Here is a 16158-nt window from a genome sequence, read left to right on the forward strand (position 1 = left end):
CTTTTCTCTTCCCAGTGGGCATGAAATTCTTCATTGATTTGAGCTCAAAACTGACAAATAGACAAACATAAAAAGACTAACCAAACAGATATTCTGTTTTTAGCCTCCACATAGACAATAGCTCTCTTATAAATCATTAATTCACTTGCAGAGATCATCAAATGAACAGACCATAAAACCAAATTTATAATCATTCCTAGTATCAGTGACAAATAATCTACTAACCAAAACAAACCAAAAATAAAAACCAAATCAAAACAAATATAGTTGAGAGGAAAATTCAAATTAGAAAAACAGTCAGCTGAGTGCTGTCGCTGCTTTGGAAACACCTCTGGAAAGCATCCGGTACTTTTCAGGTGACAAAGTTCACCTGGCTCTGTCAGGCAAATTTATTAGCCATCTCAGTGGAAGACATCTAAAGTTGCCAAAAATAATTTCAAAGGGCAAAGATATGATTCTCACACAAATATAAAGTGAACACAAGGTGAAGATTTTTATTTTACTCATAGTGAAGAAGCCAGACGTATGTTATGGCCTGTTTAAAGGTGAATTCAAAAGAACAGAAACATTTATAGATCAGGAATATTGAAATGAGTGAGCAAATGGACACAACACTATTTTTTCCACGTGTGTGATGGGAGAAAAAGAGGCTGGTCTCTCCACTCTGAATAATTCATTTACATGTTTAAAGACAAGGTTTACTTTGTATTTTGTAGTGTTATCAGTTATCTGCAACTTGCAAAGTTGTAAAATAGCTCCTATAGAATCAGAATCAGGAAATATTGAAGAGTGTGCCACAATAAATGTGTAATTTTCCATTGAAACACAATTTTTTTTCTGACAGCATTTTTAAGTGGCACCCAGGTCACTCTCCAGGCATGGAATAAACTGAATTCAAAGTTAAGGACAAGAAAAGTGAGCTCTGGCTCGGACTAGATCTATGACTCTCTCACTCATCATAAGACAGTCCAGATGTTAAGTGATTCACAAAAAGGGACACATTTTCCCCCTGAAAATAATTGCTTTTTTGCATTTTAGAAAACAGTAGCCAGAATCCATAGATGCAGAGCTGGGTGATGTTTGGGGGAGTTTATGGTTTTCAAAGGTATTGGTCTGTAGACACAGGGGTGGCTGATGCAAAGCAACGAAAGAGGGGAGATACAGCTTAAGGATCTTTAACCATGGTGATAACCTGTCTGGGAAGAAACTTTGAACTGGACCATGCCTCCCTTCCCCATGGAGTCTCTGCCCAGGGCCTGGCTTTATGACTTCATTGCAAGGAAAAGAGAATATGCAAATATCAATTGGGGAATATTTACATTTCTGTAATTACAGCTGTACTGTACCAAAGGAGAAGTGAGATAGAATGAGGAAAAGGTTGTGGGTAGCGTGAGAGGAAATTATGAAAAAGAATAAAGAAAGGGAAGGGTCAACCAGCTGGTTGGGAGCAATGGAAATAGCCTCATTGTCCCTAATCAGGACTCTCATTTGTGACCTTCATGAGCTTGGTGTACCCATGATAGATTTCCTCCAGAGATACTTAATCTCATGTACCACAGGTGGGTTCTGCACTTTTTTGCTGAAGGTACTGTGTTTATGGGGCTTGCCTTGGACATCTGCTCAGCCATTTGAGGCTAAAGCTGGCAAAGGCACCAATGTCTTTTCATCTTCATCCATATCATCTAGAACAAAGCTGTTGAAGACCCTACCATAGTGGCTGCTGACAAAGAGGTATTAAAAAGAGTTGGAGCCACCAAAAAAAGAGGCACAGTTGTTGTGGGGGTCCCCATAAATGGTGTGGTGAAGAAAATTCCTTGGACCCCTTGATATACCATCCCCAGTCTCTGTTCCTAGAGGTGTGGGCAAGTTAGGGGCAGTGTGGTTCCTCCTAGCTTCATCTCAATATACTTACCCTACCTCACACCCTGAATGATGGGCCTAGAGAAGCAATATGGGTTCTCATAACTAAGGTTTGCTTAGTTTGTGTCTCCAAAGTCTTCCTTGTAGCTCAATTTAAGTAACTTGGCTGCTTGTCTTCTGAGTTTGACACTCTGCTGTGGTTCCCTGTCTTCGACTCCAGAGCTTCCTGAACTGTGTACTTGTTATGCTCCATCTGTAATTCCTTTACAAATTCTGGAATTCTGTTTCTAAGTAATAACCATAGTGTTTGGCTTCTGTTATCTGTTTGCAGTCTTCTCTAACATGTTGAGCTAGCAAATGGTGGCATGGGGATTTCAGAGTCTAAATTCTTAAATACAACAATCTGACTGTGATATTTCAATCTCCGTGTTGCCTACCCTATGTATAAAGGAGGAAAAAAACTAGCACATAATGAGCATCTGCTCTGTAGTTACTAAACCAAGTTTGATAAAACTTTCTCTAGCTAATGGTATACCTTATGACAGTTGACATTTTCATTTTAAGATCTAAATTATTATGAATTAGCTTAGGTGAGAAACTCTATAACTTTCAATAATTAAAGTATACTAATTTTGCCTCCAGTCAGAAGTGAAGCATGCTTTTGTCTAAACCAGTGAGATATATTACCTTAGTCACTATGTCAGATTATTATTAACAAGAATTATCACCCAAGCAAAATAGATTGGTTACAAATATGAAGGGTCAAAGAACTCTATGCAAACACCTTTCTGGATTCCACTCCTAAGTTGTTAAGGGCTGCTTTGCTTCCAAATTACCATCCACAAATTCTACTTAATATATTAACTCAAATCATTAGCAGGCACTTTTAATGCAAATAAAAGTTGAGCTTTCATTCTGCAAGAAAATCGAGTACAAGAAAGGCCTGTTATTACACTGTTAGCATTTTAAGTGTTAAATAATGACTCACAAGATGTTGCAACTGTTAAATAAAAATAGAGCATTGGAAATAAAGGGTTGGATTTGTTTTTCCTTGAAAATGAACATTGAAGTTTGATATAATTCAAATAAATATTATGTACATATTTCTACCCTTGTCTCTGTCAAAATTGATCATATAGAGTATTATTATTATTGATGTAGACTTGTTAGTCTTCATAATTTTGAGAAACCAAACATTATCGTATGGCCTGCTTTAGAAAAAATGAGATAAACATTCAAAATACATTTTAATTAATTGGAGTATGGGTAGTTATTTATTTATCCAATACCAATGGAGAAAATTTCCTCCAATAAATATCCTAAAAAATAAATGTTAATAAAAATATGTACTGGAGACTAAAAGAGTATGTTTTTTGGTGCTTTCCCAATTTTTGTGCAAGATAAACAAATTAACTTCTTTTATAATGAGGAACATTGCTGCCTGGAGTCAGGCATGTTCTTTTCTTTTCTGAGATGGTAAATATAAATGATGTGCTTATCCTATCTATTTCTCCACTTCCTGATCTTTGTTAGGCTTGTACTACTTTAATATGCTTCTCTGCAGTGTTCCTAAGTGTAATTTGAAATCAGCCCCTTCAGTTTTATTACTTTTCATACAGAATGAATTATTGTATATTCATGGTATATATCTCTCCCTTTCTCATTTCTCATATTGAATTGGAAACAAATGGAAATCAAATTGCAGAAGGATATATATACACACATATATATATACTACGATAATTTTTTTGTAAATTAAAAAGAAAGAAACAATACTGTGCATTGTTCCTGGAATCAGAAATGGAGTAAAGTATACAAACACGGATACTCACTGAATTCATGACAGTGGTTGCCCGTGGGAAAAGGGGAGAGGTGATAAGATGACAAGAAGTACAACAGCATGTCTATTTCGTCCTTAATAATTTATTTCAGATGGGTCGATAGAGATAGAGATACATGTGAAGCAAATGTGAGAAAATATGTATATTTGACGGTGGTTTATGTATGTTTATTTTATCCTTTGTACTTCTCTGCAATTTAAATGGCTTTTCTAAGATGAAAATGGAAATCATATTATATTTATTGAGATAGAAAGAGAAAGCAAAGAGAAAAGATTTCGGTACTAAAAATGACTTCTATCTTTCTCAATCACCTTCTCTTCTCTCTCGATCACTTCCTTTCTCCATTTATATAAAAAAAAAGTCCAGAAAGATTTACCAAAGTATTAATAACATTATTAATGAAACCACAAAATAGTTTCATTCCCCTATTATAGCTGTCTCCTTATGAAATATTTTGCCAATAAAAATGTGAAAATTGTTATAACGTTGCCAAAGAATATGAATGCCTTATAAAAATTTGAATACTACACAGCAGTAAGTTATTTGTAGTCTGTTATTATGTAAGTATATCCTCTGATATCCAAATATTCTATATAGAAACGCTTGAGTCTAGAATATGCTTTGATCCTTTCTCATGTCCACTGGTGTCAGTTACAACGAGGTTCCACTCCGTTTGTTTCTGTCACAAGCCCTAGAGGAAGTATGACCTGTGATCAGGATGTATTGAAGGAAGAAAGATCAGAACTTTGTCCTCTCTTCTTAAAAGAGTAGATAATCCTTTCAACTCTGAATCTTTGAGTGAGATTAGTCTAACTGGAGGTCAGACAAGCAATTTAAAGTATTTAGAAGTAAGTAGATTTTATAGCTGGTTGAATTTACTTTCTATTTTTCTAGAACCAAAGGACAAGGAAAAGGAAAAAAGACTCTTTACTTGGGAAATGGTAAATAAAACATTTGTTCTATATCATCTTAAGAGAAACAAGGAAAGAAAAAATTAAACCATCCCTGGCACCAAAACTTAGTGCCAGTTATTCAGAATTTTCCCCCTCCACACACACACAGAGCCACTAAAACGTGTATATTTAGCTTATGTAGTAGACTGAAGATACTAACCAGGACTGGAGCAGGAGATAAAACTTCATATGTAGAGGAATTCTAATAAAATCTTAGCTCACAATTCAAAGAATTGCTCTAAGTAGCTTGAAACTTGCTTGTCCTCAAGTATATGGGGCAACATAATGTTTAAATTTATCAGAAAGTGATTATTGTACATTGAGTAGCTTTTTCATACATTTTATGTCCACCATACTGCCAAAATATGTGTTAGAATATAGAACGACTGTATGAACGTGCATTTTTAAAATAGTTTTTGGAGCCTCTGAGAATTGAGCAGCAAAAGAGGGACAACTCACTGAGGACTTTAGAGAATGCTTTCCTATTATCGAATCAATTATTTAAGGAAGCACTTTCAAAATGACAGGACATCCAAAAATTTGCTACTCCATAAAAGCAATGAAAACACTGGCAAACATTGTCAAAATCAACTTTTAAGAACTCTGGAAATTAACCAAATACCTGCAGCCATCTGAGGAGCATTTTTTTCCCCAAGAAAAACAATTGCATCTTGGTGAGTACAGTGAATATTGCGGTTTTTTAGCTTGCACTGTTCTCACGCCCCTCTCTCCAGCTCCATGGTAGCTTTGAAAACCAACACCCTCACACCCCTGGCAAGTGTGAAAACCAGCAGCTTAGTAGCCACTGGAAGGAGCAGGTCACGTTTAGAGGTCTCCAAGAAATCCCATCCCCAGAGAATTTTCACTATTTGACCCATCTGGAAGCTCCTTGGCAAAGCTTCATGAACAAAATTTGTTTTTATTTATCCTGACTCAGATCTTGCTCTGACACGGATGAACCTTGAGAACACTACGCTAAGTGAAAGACATCAGTCACAAGCCCACATATTGTATTATTTCATTTTTATGAAAAGCCCACAGTAGCCAAATCCATGGAGATGGAAAGTTCGTTAGTGGTTTCTAGTGGCTGGGAATGGGGGAATTATGAGTGACTGCTAATGATTACATTGTTTTTTGGGGAGTAATGAAAAGACTCTAATTAGATAGTAGTGATGGTTGCAAAATTCTGTTAATACACGAAAAGTACCTTAATTATATAAGATAAATGGGTGATATTTATGGTTTATGAATTATATCTCAGTAAAGCTGTTATAAAATGATAATAATATAACAATAATACCATAATGAGATTCCATACCCATTAGAATGGCTGAAACCAAAAAAAGACTGTCCATACAAAATGTTGGTCAGGATGTGGAGTACTGATACTCTTGTATATTGTTGGTGGGAGTTTAAAATGGTACAACAACTTTTGGAAATGTTTGGAAAATGGTTTGACACATTCTTAAAAATTAAACACACACCTATCTTATGCACCCAGCCATGCCACTCCTTGGCATTTATCCTAAAGGAATGAAAGCATGTGTTTACACAACAACTTGTATGTAAACACTCACAGCAGCTGTAGCCAAGTATTAGAAACAAGCCCTATATCCATCAGTAGGTAAATGGGTAAAGAAATTGTGGCATATAGTCAGGATTAACAGGAAATGAACGATTGATGCCAACAATAACATGGATGAAACTCAAAATAATTATGCTGAATGAAAGAAGCCAAACAGAATAGAGTTCATATGGTATGATTCATTTATGTAAATTTTTTTAAAATGCAAACTAATCTATAGTGACAGAATGCAGATCAATATTTGCTGTGGGATTAATGGGAGGAGAAAGTGGAGAGGCAAGTACGGATTGCAAAGGGGAACAAGGAAATTTATGGGTGATAGTGATGTTTATTGTTTTAATTGTGATAGTTATGTACATATGTATATATATGTCAAATATATACGTGTATCTATATAAAAATGCATCAAATTTCATTTTAATACATGCAGTTATTGTACATCAATTATTCTTAGGAGAATGACTATAATGAAAAAGACTGCTGATAACTAGATATTGGTGAGGCTGTGGAGCAACCGCAACTTTTACATTCTGGTGGTGGGAATATGAATTGGTACAACCGCTGGAGAAAATTCTTCTGAAGTATCAGATTTATGTTTAAAATAGACATACTGGGGCTGATCCAGTGGTGCAGTGGTTAAGTTTACACATTCTGCTTCAGCGGCCTGGGGTTCACCGGTTGGGATCCCAGGTGCGGACATGGCACTGCGTGTCAAGCGGTGCTGTGGCAGGCGTCCCACATATAAAGTAGAGGAAGATGGACATGCATATTAGCTCAGGGCCAGGCTTCCTCAGCAAAAAGAGGAGGATTGGTGGCAAATGTTAGCTCAGAGCTAATCTTCCACACACCAAAAAAAGACATAACTATGATCCAGCAATTCCATTTCTAATTGTATAGCTGACAGAAATATATACACAGGTTCACCAAAAGATGTATACAGATATGTTAATAGAAGTATCTCTTATAATAATTTAAAATTGGAAATCAGTTGAAAGTCCATCAAAAATGGAATGGATAACAAAACTCTTCTACAAATATGCAAAAGAATACTATAACATAGTGAGTATTAAAGAACTATTGTTGCTTAGAACAGCATGAATGTAACCCAGAAGCATAGTGTTTAAGGAAAGAAGTCAGATGCAAAGAGTACATAATCCATACTCTATTCCTCTAAATTTTAAAAAATTTATGGTAATATCAGCAAGGATAAAGTTATTTATGAGTATGTTCTCTTAGTTAAAATTTGTCAAACTGTACTTGTATAATTTTTGCATCTCTCTGCATATATGCCGTACTTCAATGATTTTTTCCTTTTGATAACTACCATTTATGGAATTCTCGTTATATGCCTAGTATAATTCTCAATACCTTAAGTATATATCTCTTAAATCCTTACAACCAACTTCAAATTTGTTTCCATTATTATCCTTACTTTTTATTTAAGCGACTGACGACTTCTTGGATTATCCTGAGTGAGATCACACAGCTGTTTGCAGCAGAGCTGTGATTCCAGTTCTAGTTTGTGTGACCTGAAATCCCACGTGCTTAACTACCGTGCTCCATTGCTACAGTTCAAAATGCCTCTGCAGAGTGTGTAAAAATTTAGATTGATCATTGACACCTTCCAAAGATGAATTGTGTTTAAAATGATGGAAGGATATGAATTGATAAATATTCCCAAAGCAGGGACCTTAAGAACTTCAACCCAATGTAGACCATGTGTTTTGTCCTTGGTTCTGTCATTGCAAACAGAACCTATATTTAAGTCCATGGATGCCTGAACACTGGCTTGGAAGATTAATGGATAATCATCTTGGTTGTTTTGAACCATACAAACAGAAGGAAAATAATTTTTAATGTGCCATTCTCCTGAAATTTGATCTTAGTAAATATTCCATGAAATATTATCTATATCCTGTATGCATAGCTGTAGAGAAGTGCATTTTGGGATCCACTTTTAAGAAGAATTTATAGCGACTTCATGTGTACTGTGTACTGACAAGATGTCTTTTTTTCAATGGATACACTTTTATTTTGTAAGTTTCCAGGACTTTCATATTAAAATGGAGCCTTTATTTGCTTGGCTGATGGAGTTCTCATTAATCATTGTTTCTCCTCCTAACCTATTCTTTCTTTCATATGATTGAAATGGCTGCTTGAATGATTAGTTCTCTCCCTCAATTTATATTCATAAAGGGAGAGAGAGCTTTGTATAAACCTTTAGCTAATCTATCCCTTGGCACTGTGGCTAACACCCTGTGAATGTCTTAGGAGACACAACTTAGGAAAAAGAAAAAGGTCAAACGAGAGACTCTAGCCCCACAGAGGTTTGTACCAGATTGCTTGTTACAAAATGATAAACTAATGTTGCATCTTCTTACTTCCCAAGTTACATCTAAAAGGCTATCAATAATTAAGAACGGTTTTGCTTTTAGGGAGAGGTATTCTAAAGACTGAATGGTTTGTTTTTGTATTTGGGAAATATCTTGAATCATGTAATTCCCCTGCTGTAGCACCTAATTTATAATTTTCTAAATTTTTTAAGGAAGACATTTTTTACTTCACTCTTCACGGTGATTTAGGAGGCGCAGTGAGTTAGGCCAAAGTAGAATTTGGATATTCCACAGTTCCCTTTCAAAATTAAATTACAATCCATTAACACTACATTATTATGATAAATTCCAATAGCTACTTCTTTATGGAAAACCAGTAAAATAAAGGCATACCATTAAATTTGCATATATAAATATATTTTTGGCATACAAAAGAAAAAGGTAGAGAGAACATTATAAAAGAAAAAACTCTAAGGCTCAGAGGGTTAAACAATTTGTTCAGGTTCAGTTGCCCAAAGCCTAGATATCCATCTGGTCTCTTTTCCTCCACTCTATTTTACTCCTTCCCTCTGCAATCCAGTTCTCATTTGGGGGCAGGTAGTCCCAGACCAGGTGGTACCCATGAAAGAGGGAAGAGAGAGCATTTGAAGAAAGTGATAAAGAGGTCTCCTGGGCTCCTGGAGCCCTAGGGTTCTTATTCTTCAGGTGATAAGGAAACAAGAGCAAGATATGGCTACTACTACCTCCATGCGCAATAGGTCTTCCATTGCCTTGAAACTCTTCATTCCCTGAATGTGATCCATTACAATGTCTGCAGATGAGACCAACCAGATCAGCACTGTTCCTCTGTATAGGATTTATTAATTACTCACCAAAATCCCGTAGACATGGGGATTCAGCAGCGAATAGGATAGATGTGGCCTTTCCCCTCAAGGATTTATATTTAATTGGACAGGGAGAGAGGGATGAATCCCTTAAATAGATGAACCAATACATAGGAATTTCAGCTTGTGAAATTAGCAATAAAGAAAACAGTAATAGGATAGAGAATGATGGGGTGTAGGGAGAGGATAATTCAGATTTTATTTAGACTATTTCTTTAGGCAGTTCAGTAAGAGAAAAATTCTCTGAAGAGGTAACATTTGAAATAAGAGCAGCATGTTAATTAAGAGAGAGTAGAATATTCCAGGCAAAGAAAATAGTCAAGTGCAAATACCTCCACTGAGCATCAAGTAGGAAGAATTCGAAGGAAAGAGAGAAGGCCAGTGCGGACGGATGTAGTGTGACGGAAGGAGCAGTGTGACTGATGTGAGGGGAGTTCAGTGGGACAGTCTGATCTGTGGGAACTCTTAGGGAGTTTGGGTTTTATTCTGAAGCAAAGCGAGGTCTCTGATACACGATCAATATGATCTGACCTATGTCTTTGAAAAGATGACTCTGGGTGCTGCGTGGAGAATGGATTTGGTGAGTAGGTAGAAGGGTGATAAAAGTGGAATTAGAAGAAAATAGCAGAAATAATCTTTATGAGATACAAATAAGATAGATTGCACTGTAGACTCCCATTTGTCTAGCGTAATCAGGAAAACATTTTAAATTAATTGAAATCATTGACTGAGAACTTACATATATTTTAAATGGGTTATTTCTCTTTTACTAAGAAATAAAAGAGTAAAATTTTACTTAGCATCGGAGTCAGCTGCTGTTGGGTCAGAAATAACATTAAAATCTTGTCATGTAGCTGAATTTCTTGTACAAAGCAGTGAAAACATTCAGAGTGAGTTGGAAAAATGTGAGTTTTCTGAATGTGCATAGAAATATTATGTTTAAGAAGATCAATGAGGCATTGCTGTTTGAGCAGAGGAATACTTTGAATAGATGTGGTTTCTGTTTAGCAGGTCTGTGAATTGGTATGGCTCATTTTATCCTTTCTGCTTTTCATGGTAAATGAAAAAGTCAGACAAAGGAAATACCTGTGCTCTCCAGTTAATGAGAAACACCTAGAAAACAACAAGCATATCTATATATGTTTAGTAAGTGCTCATAATATGTCAGACCCTGCACTAGATATAGAAGCATGACTTCACGAAATTTTTAGAAAAGTCCTGTGAGAAGCTTATTGTTTCCCCCATATTAAGAGTGAGAGATCTGAAGCTTAGTGAGTCAAATTAATTTGCCTATGTTTACCAAGTTTTTGAGGGATGGGCACAGCTTTTATCCCCAGCAGAAAAATTGAAAACAAAAATTACTATTAAAAAAACTTTAAAGTGAACTAACATCAATAATTATAAGCCATTCGATGTCTGTCTTGAAATTCATGCCTTGCCATAAAAACTTTATAATTCTAGTAGAGTCTTTTACTAGTTTGAAGGAAAATAAAACAAAGATCAGTTTGGTGTACGATCTGACTAAAAAAGAAAAGAAAGACAGAAAGAGCATTAGAAATAACAAAGACAGAGAAAAAAGATTAGGTTTTATTCCAAATGTTTCTACAAATATGCTACAGTTGCACTGCCTAGGTTGATAGCCACGTCACATGTGGCTACTGGATTTCAAAAACGTAATATTGAAAAAAGTAAATATTAATAGTTTTTTTTTTTTTTGGAGGAAGATTAGCCCTCAGCTAACTACTGCCAGTCCTCCTCTTTTTGCTGAGGAAGCCTGGCTCTGAGCTAACATCCGTGCCCATCTTCCTCTAGTTTATACGTGGGACGCCTACCACAGCATGGCTGCCAAGCAGTGCCATGTCCGCACCCGGGATCCGAACCAGCGAACCCCGGGCCGCCGAGAAGCGGAACGTGCGAACTTAACCGCTGCGCCACCGGGCCGGCCCCAAATATTAATAGTTTATATTGATTACATATTGAAATGGTAATATTTAGATATATTGGGCTAGATAAAATATATTATTAAAATTAATTTTATCTCTTTCATTTTTTCTATTTAATGTAGCTACTGGAAATGTAAAACGACATACGTTGCTCACGTTTGTGGCTGGCATTATATTTCTGTAGGATGGCACTGGTCTAGAGAATTTCCTCTGTTCCATCTAGACCCTGAGAAGCTGGTAATATCAATAGAAAAAATGCTTTTCTGCTATCTTTTTAAAGATTTTATTTTTTTCCTTTTTCTCCCCAAAGCCCCCCGGTACATAGTTGTATATTCTTAGTTGTGGGTCCTTCTAGTTGTGGTTCTGTTATCTTTTTAAAGAGGAGCTACTAACAGGTGAGTTTAAAGAAAGAAAAGTGCTTAAAGTGTTCCAGGGGATTGATTTCTATTTCCTTCATTTCCCATGACACTAAATAAATGGTATTTTAGTAATATCATGAGACAAAAATGAGTTTTATAAAGATGAGTCTTTATGGTGTTTAAAGGTGAATGAATAGCTTCCGTTTTCACTTCAAGGTCAAAGATCATTCATGCAAGACAAAACATAATTTCTAAAGTTGGAAGAATTCTTGAGCTTAAGATCTTACAAAACTCATTTTGCTGAGAAGGCTAGAATTGAGACCTTGAAACACTAAGAAAAAAGCCAGTGGGTTGCCTTTATCAGAACATTGCTAAATTAGAAATTTAATCTCGTTTCTCTTAGGAATTGTATGGAAACTTGGTCAAATAGGGCTCATTTTATGTGGCATCAACATGACCTAACACATTACTTATTATTCATTGATCAAATCTATACACTGGTGTCATCACCTTACTTAGTGAACCCAGACTTAGGGGAAAAAAAAGGTAAAATTTTAATTCATGTCTCTGCTTCAGGAACTTAATGTTTAAATTTCCAGCAGTGAAGATTACAGAGTTTCAGTCGCATTAGAATCAAATAGTACTTACTTAACATGCCTCATTTCTTCTCCAGATCAGTTCAGAGTAGGTTTGCCTGGGAGAACAACATGTGGAGTCTTTGGAAGTGACAAATATGCTGTTGAGGGATATTAATCAGACAGAATTTAAAAGACATTTGCATCTGGCTTTAAAGTCTTTGGTCTGGAACAAATGGCAGTCAAAATCACTCAGTCTGAAGTGTTGGAAAATGATCAGGAGTTTGTGTGAGTGACCGGACATCTGTTGTATGTGAATTTCTTGGGCATCTGTCATTTAAAAGAGGAGCAGACTTTTAATTTCTGTTAAACTCACACTTTGATACAGTTCACATTTCAAAGGTGGATTCTTAATCGGTGAGAATGAAAGAACTTGGCAGCATTAATTCCAAAACCTTGAGGAATCTTGTTTAGTTTTCATTTCTCAATTCTCTTTACTCCACAGACCACAACACAGTTTTAGATCTTTAGTCCATCCTTGGTAATACAAATCTCAGAAACAAGAAGACAGTTATAGAACTAGCCACTCCAACTCTTCTAAATTTTTAAATCATCAAAAACTTTGATCAAGTGCTAAACATGAAATAAGAGATCTTCTCCTCTAGGAACGCTGTAGGAAAGGACAGTGTCAAGATGTTTTATTAGTAAAAAGAAAATGGTTGGAGAATTTGGTATGGAGTCATACACACGTTTGATATGTTTTTGAGAACTATTCTGGCCAAAATCCCATTATTATAACTTATTCTGGCTCTTATAGAGTGTAAGATAGGTTATTTTGTTCATTGTAAGTATGTGGAATATTTAGAAGAAAAGATAAGGGGAATATTTGCATGATTTGAGGGTTAGCAAGGATGTTTTGCTTTATTGGATAAAGGTACTAAAAAGAAAAAATGTTAAAAATAAACTACATTACCTTTAGAAATTTTATTAATCAAGAAACACCATTAAAAGAGGAAAAAAGGCAAACTGTCCAGTGAGAGAATATGTTTACAATACATATATCAAATAAAAGACTTGCATCCAGAATACACTTAAAAATCAGTAAGAAAAAGGCAAATAACCTCATAGAAAATTGGGCAATTGTCTTGAATAGGCACTTTGCAAATGACCAGTAAATATAGAAAAAGTTCTTCAACTCCGCTAGTTATCAGGGAAATGCAAATTAAAATGACGAGAAATATCACAACATACCACTAGAAGAACAAAAATTTTAACGACAGAACAAATATCAAATGATTTGATGAATTAGAGAAACTCAAATGTTCATACACAGCTGTTTGGACTGTAAAATTATTCAACCACTTGATAACTTTTTCTGCAATATCTACTAAATCTGAACATGTACATAATATATAATCTATCAATTTGACTCTGAGAAGTATACCCATTAAAATGCATACATATCTTCTCCAAAGGAAAAAAGTGATCATAGAAGCAATATTTTTGAATAACCAGATAACTGGAAATGACCCAAATGTGTTTCTCAGTAGAATGGATAAATAAATGATAGTATATATATATATATATATATATATATACATTGGATTATTATCCAGCTAAGAGATTGAGTGATTTATAACTAGATAAAACAACATGGATAAATCTCATAAGCATTAGATTGAGTGAAAAGTGTCAGTCACAAAAGAGAACATAAAATATGATTTTGTTTATATAAATGGCAGAGAATAAATGTGATACACATATGGAAAAAATAGATATTGATACATAAAAATCAATTTTAGATGGATTGCGACAAACTATAAAATATTTCTACAAGGAAACACAGCAGAATATTTTCGTTACCCAGAAATAGACAAATATTTCTTAAACAGGACCCCAAAAGACATTAACCCTAAAGAAAAAAATCATAATTGGACTATCTTAAAACAAAGAATTCTTGTTAATTAAGAAACGTCATTAAGGGAGTGAAAAAGCATGATGCATACTGGGGGAAAATATTTGCAGCACTTTATGCAATGAAAAACACGTCTGGAATCTCTATCTGTCTACTTATCTATCCCTCAGATAGATATATATATTCATTCATTTATTTATCCTACAATAAATAAGAAGGTGGTAAATAATCCAATAGAATATCTAGACAGACTTGTTAGATATTTCACAGAAGCAGATATCCAAATAGTCAGTAGACATATGAAAAGGTGCTCAACAGCATTAGTCATCAGGAAATGCAAATAAAACCATGATGAGATACAACTCTATGTTCACCAGAATTCCTAAAATGAAACAGGCCAGCAACTACAAGCACTGGTGAGAATGTGGGGCAAAGGAACTCTACACACTGACGGTAGGAGTATAAACTAGTAAAATTAGTCCAACTGCTCTGGCGATATCTCCATATATACAGCATATAGGAAGCCTATGACCCCACAATTCTACTCTTAGATATGTTCCTAGTGGCAATAATTTTGAATAATGCTGGAAATAGTGCTAATGTCCATCCAGACTAACGTTGTACATCGATTCTGATGAATACATAAAGTGAAAAACTGCATAGTAATAAGAATTCATGAAATATATCTATACACCACAGCATGATGAAACTCATAAAAAAGTACATTCTGTATGAATCCATTTACCTACATTTCAAATCAGGCAAAATTAACCTATGTTAGAAGTCAAGTTAGTGGTTATTTCAGGGCTAGGAGTTGAGATTAAGAGTGAAATGAAGAGGACTCTGGACTGCAGTTAATGTTCTATTTATTCATGTAAATATTCACTTTACAGATGTGTTCTCTTTGTGAAATTCCGTTAAGCTATAAGCTTAGTATTTGTACATGTTTTATAATATATCTCATGCTTCAGTAAAAATGTACTTAAAATATGTAAAATATTCAATGACTTAAGGCAACTTGTTTTTACAGCAATCAATTTATAGACTATGAATTGATGTTTCCAAATGCAAAATTAAGCAAATGACGTTGATAATTGGGGAGGCTACACATGTGTGGCGCAGGAGGTATATGGAAATATCTGTACCTTCTGCTCAATTTGACCATGAACCAAAAACTGGTTCAAAAAATAAAGACGATTAAAAATAATAAATAAAATGACAAAAGTTTGAATGTAAGTACACCTAGAAATCATGGCTAAGATTAGTGTAATTGGGATCATCTGGGCTCATTTACCCATAGGAAAAAATGTCTGCAACTATGGCTTATTTGTGTTTTCTTCCATGATTCCATCAATGTCAATATTGATTTAACAAGGGCGTTATCTCTTCCAGGCACAGATTATGAAGTGAGGTCAACGCCTAACCACATGTTGCAGTTATCTATTGCTGCAAACAAAACAGCCATTTGGTGCTCATTGCTGGCTACAAACTCAGTCATGTCCGAGAGCAAGGAGCCCAGTTCCTCTTCATGGGGCTCTCCATGTGGCCCGAGCTTCCTCATATTATGATAGCTGAGTTCTGAAGGAGAGCATCTTGAAAGAGAACCAGGCAGAAGTCATGTTGCTGCGTGTGGTTTGAACATCATAGAGTGTCACTTCTGCCTTACTCTATTACTCAAGGCAATCACGAACACAGTTTGCTGCAGGTTAGCTTCAAAGACTCTACTGTGTAGCTCCTGTCTACTTCACCAACTCATCATCTACACTGTAGCCATGATATCCTTATTTCTGTTTCCATAACTTGTCAAAGCCAGTTTACTCAGGGCCTTTGCACTTGCTATTTCAATGCCTTTTTTTTTTTTTTTTTTTTGGTGTGGTGGGAGGGTCATGGGGAGGTGGAATACTTTATCC

Source organism: Equus quagga, chromosome 7 (genome assembly GCF_021613505.1).
Source record: "Equus quagga isolate Etosha38 chromosome 7, UCLA_HA_Equagga_1.0, whole genome shotgun sequence".
Taxonomy (NCBI): domain Eukaryota; kingdom Metazoa; phylum Chordata; class Mammalia; order Perissodactyla; family Equidae; genus Equus; species Equus quagga.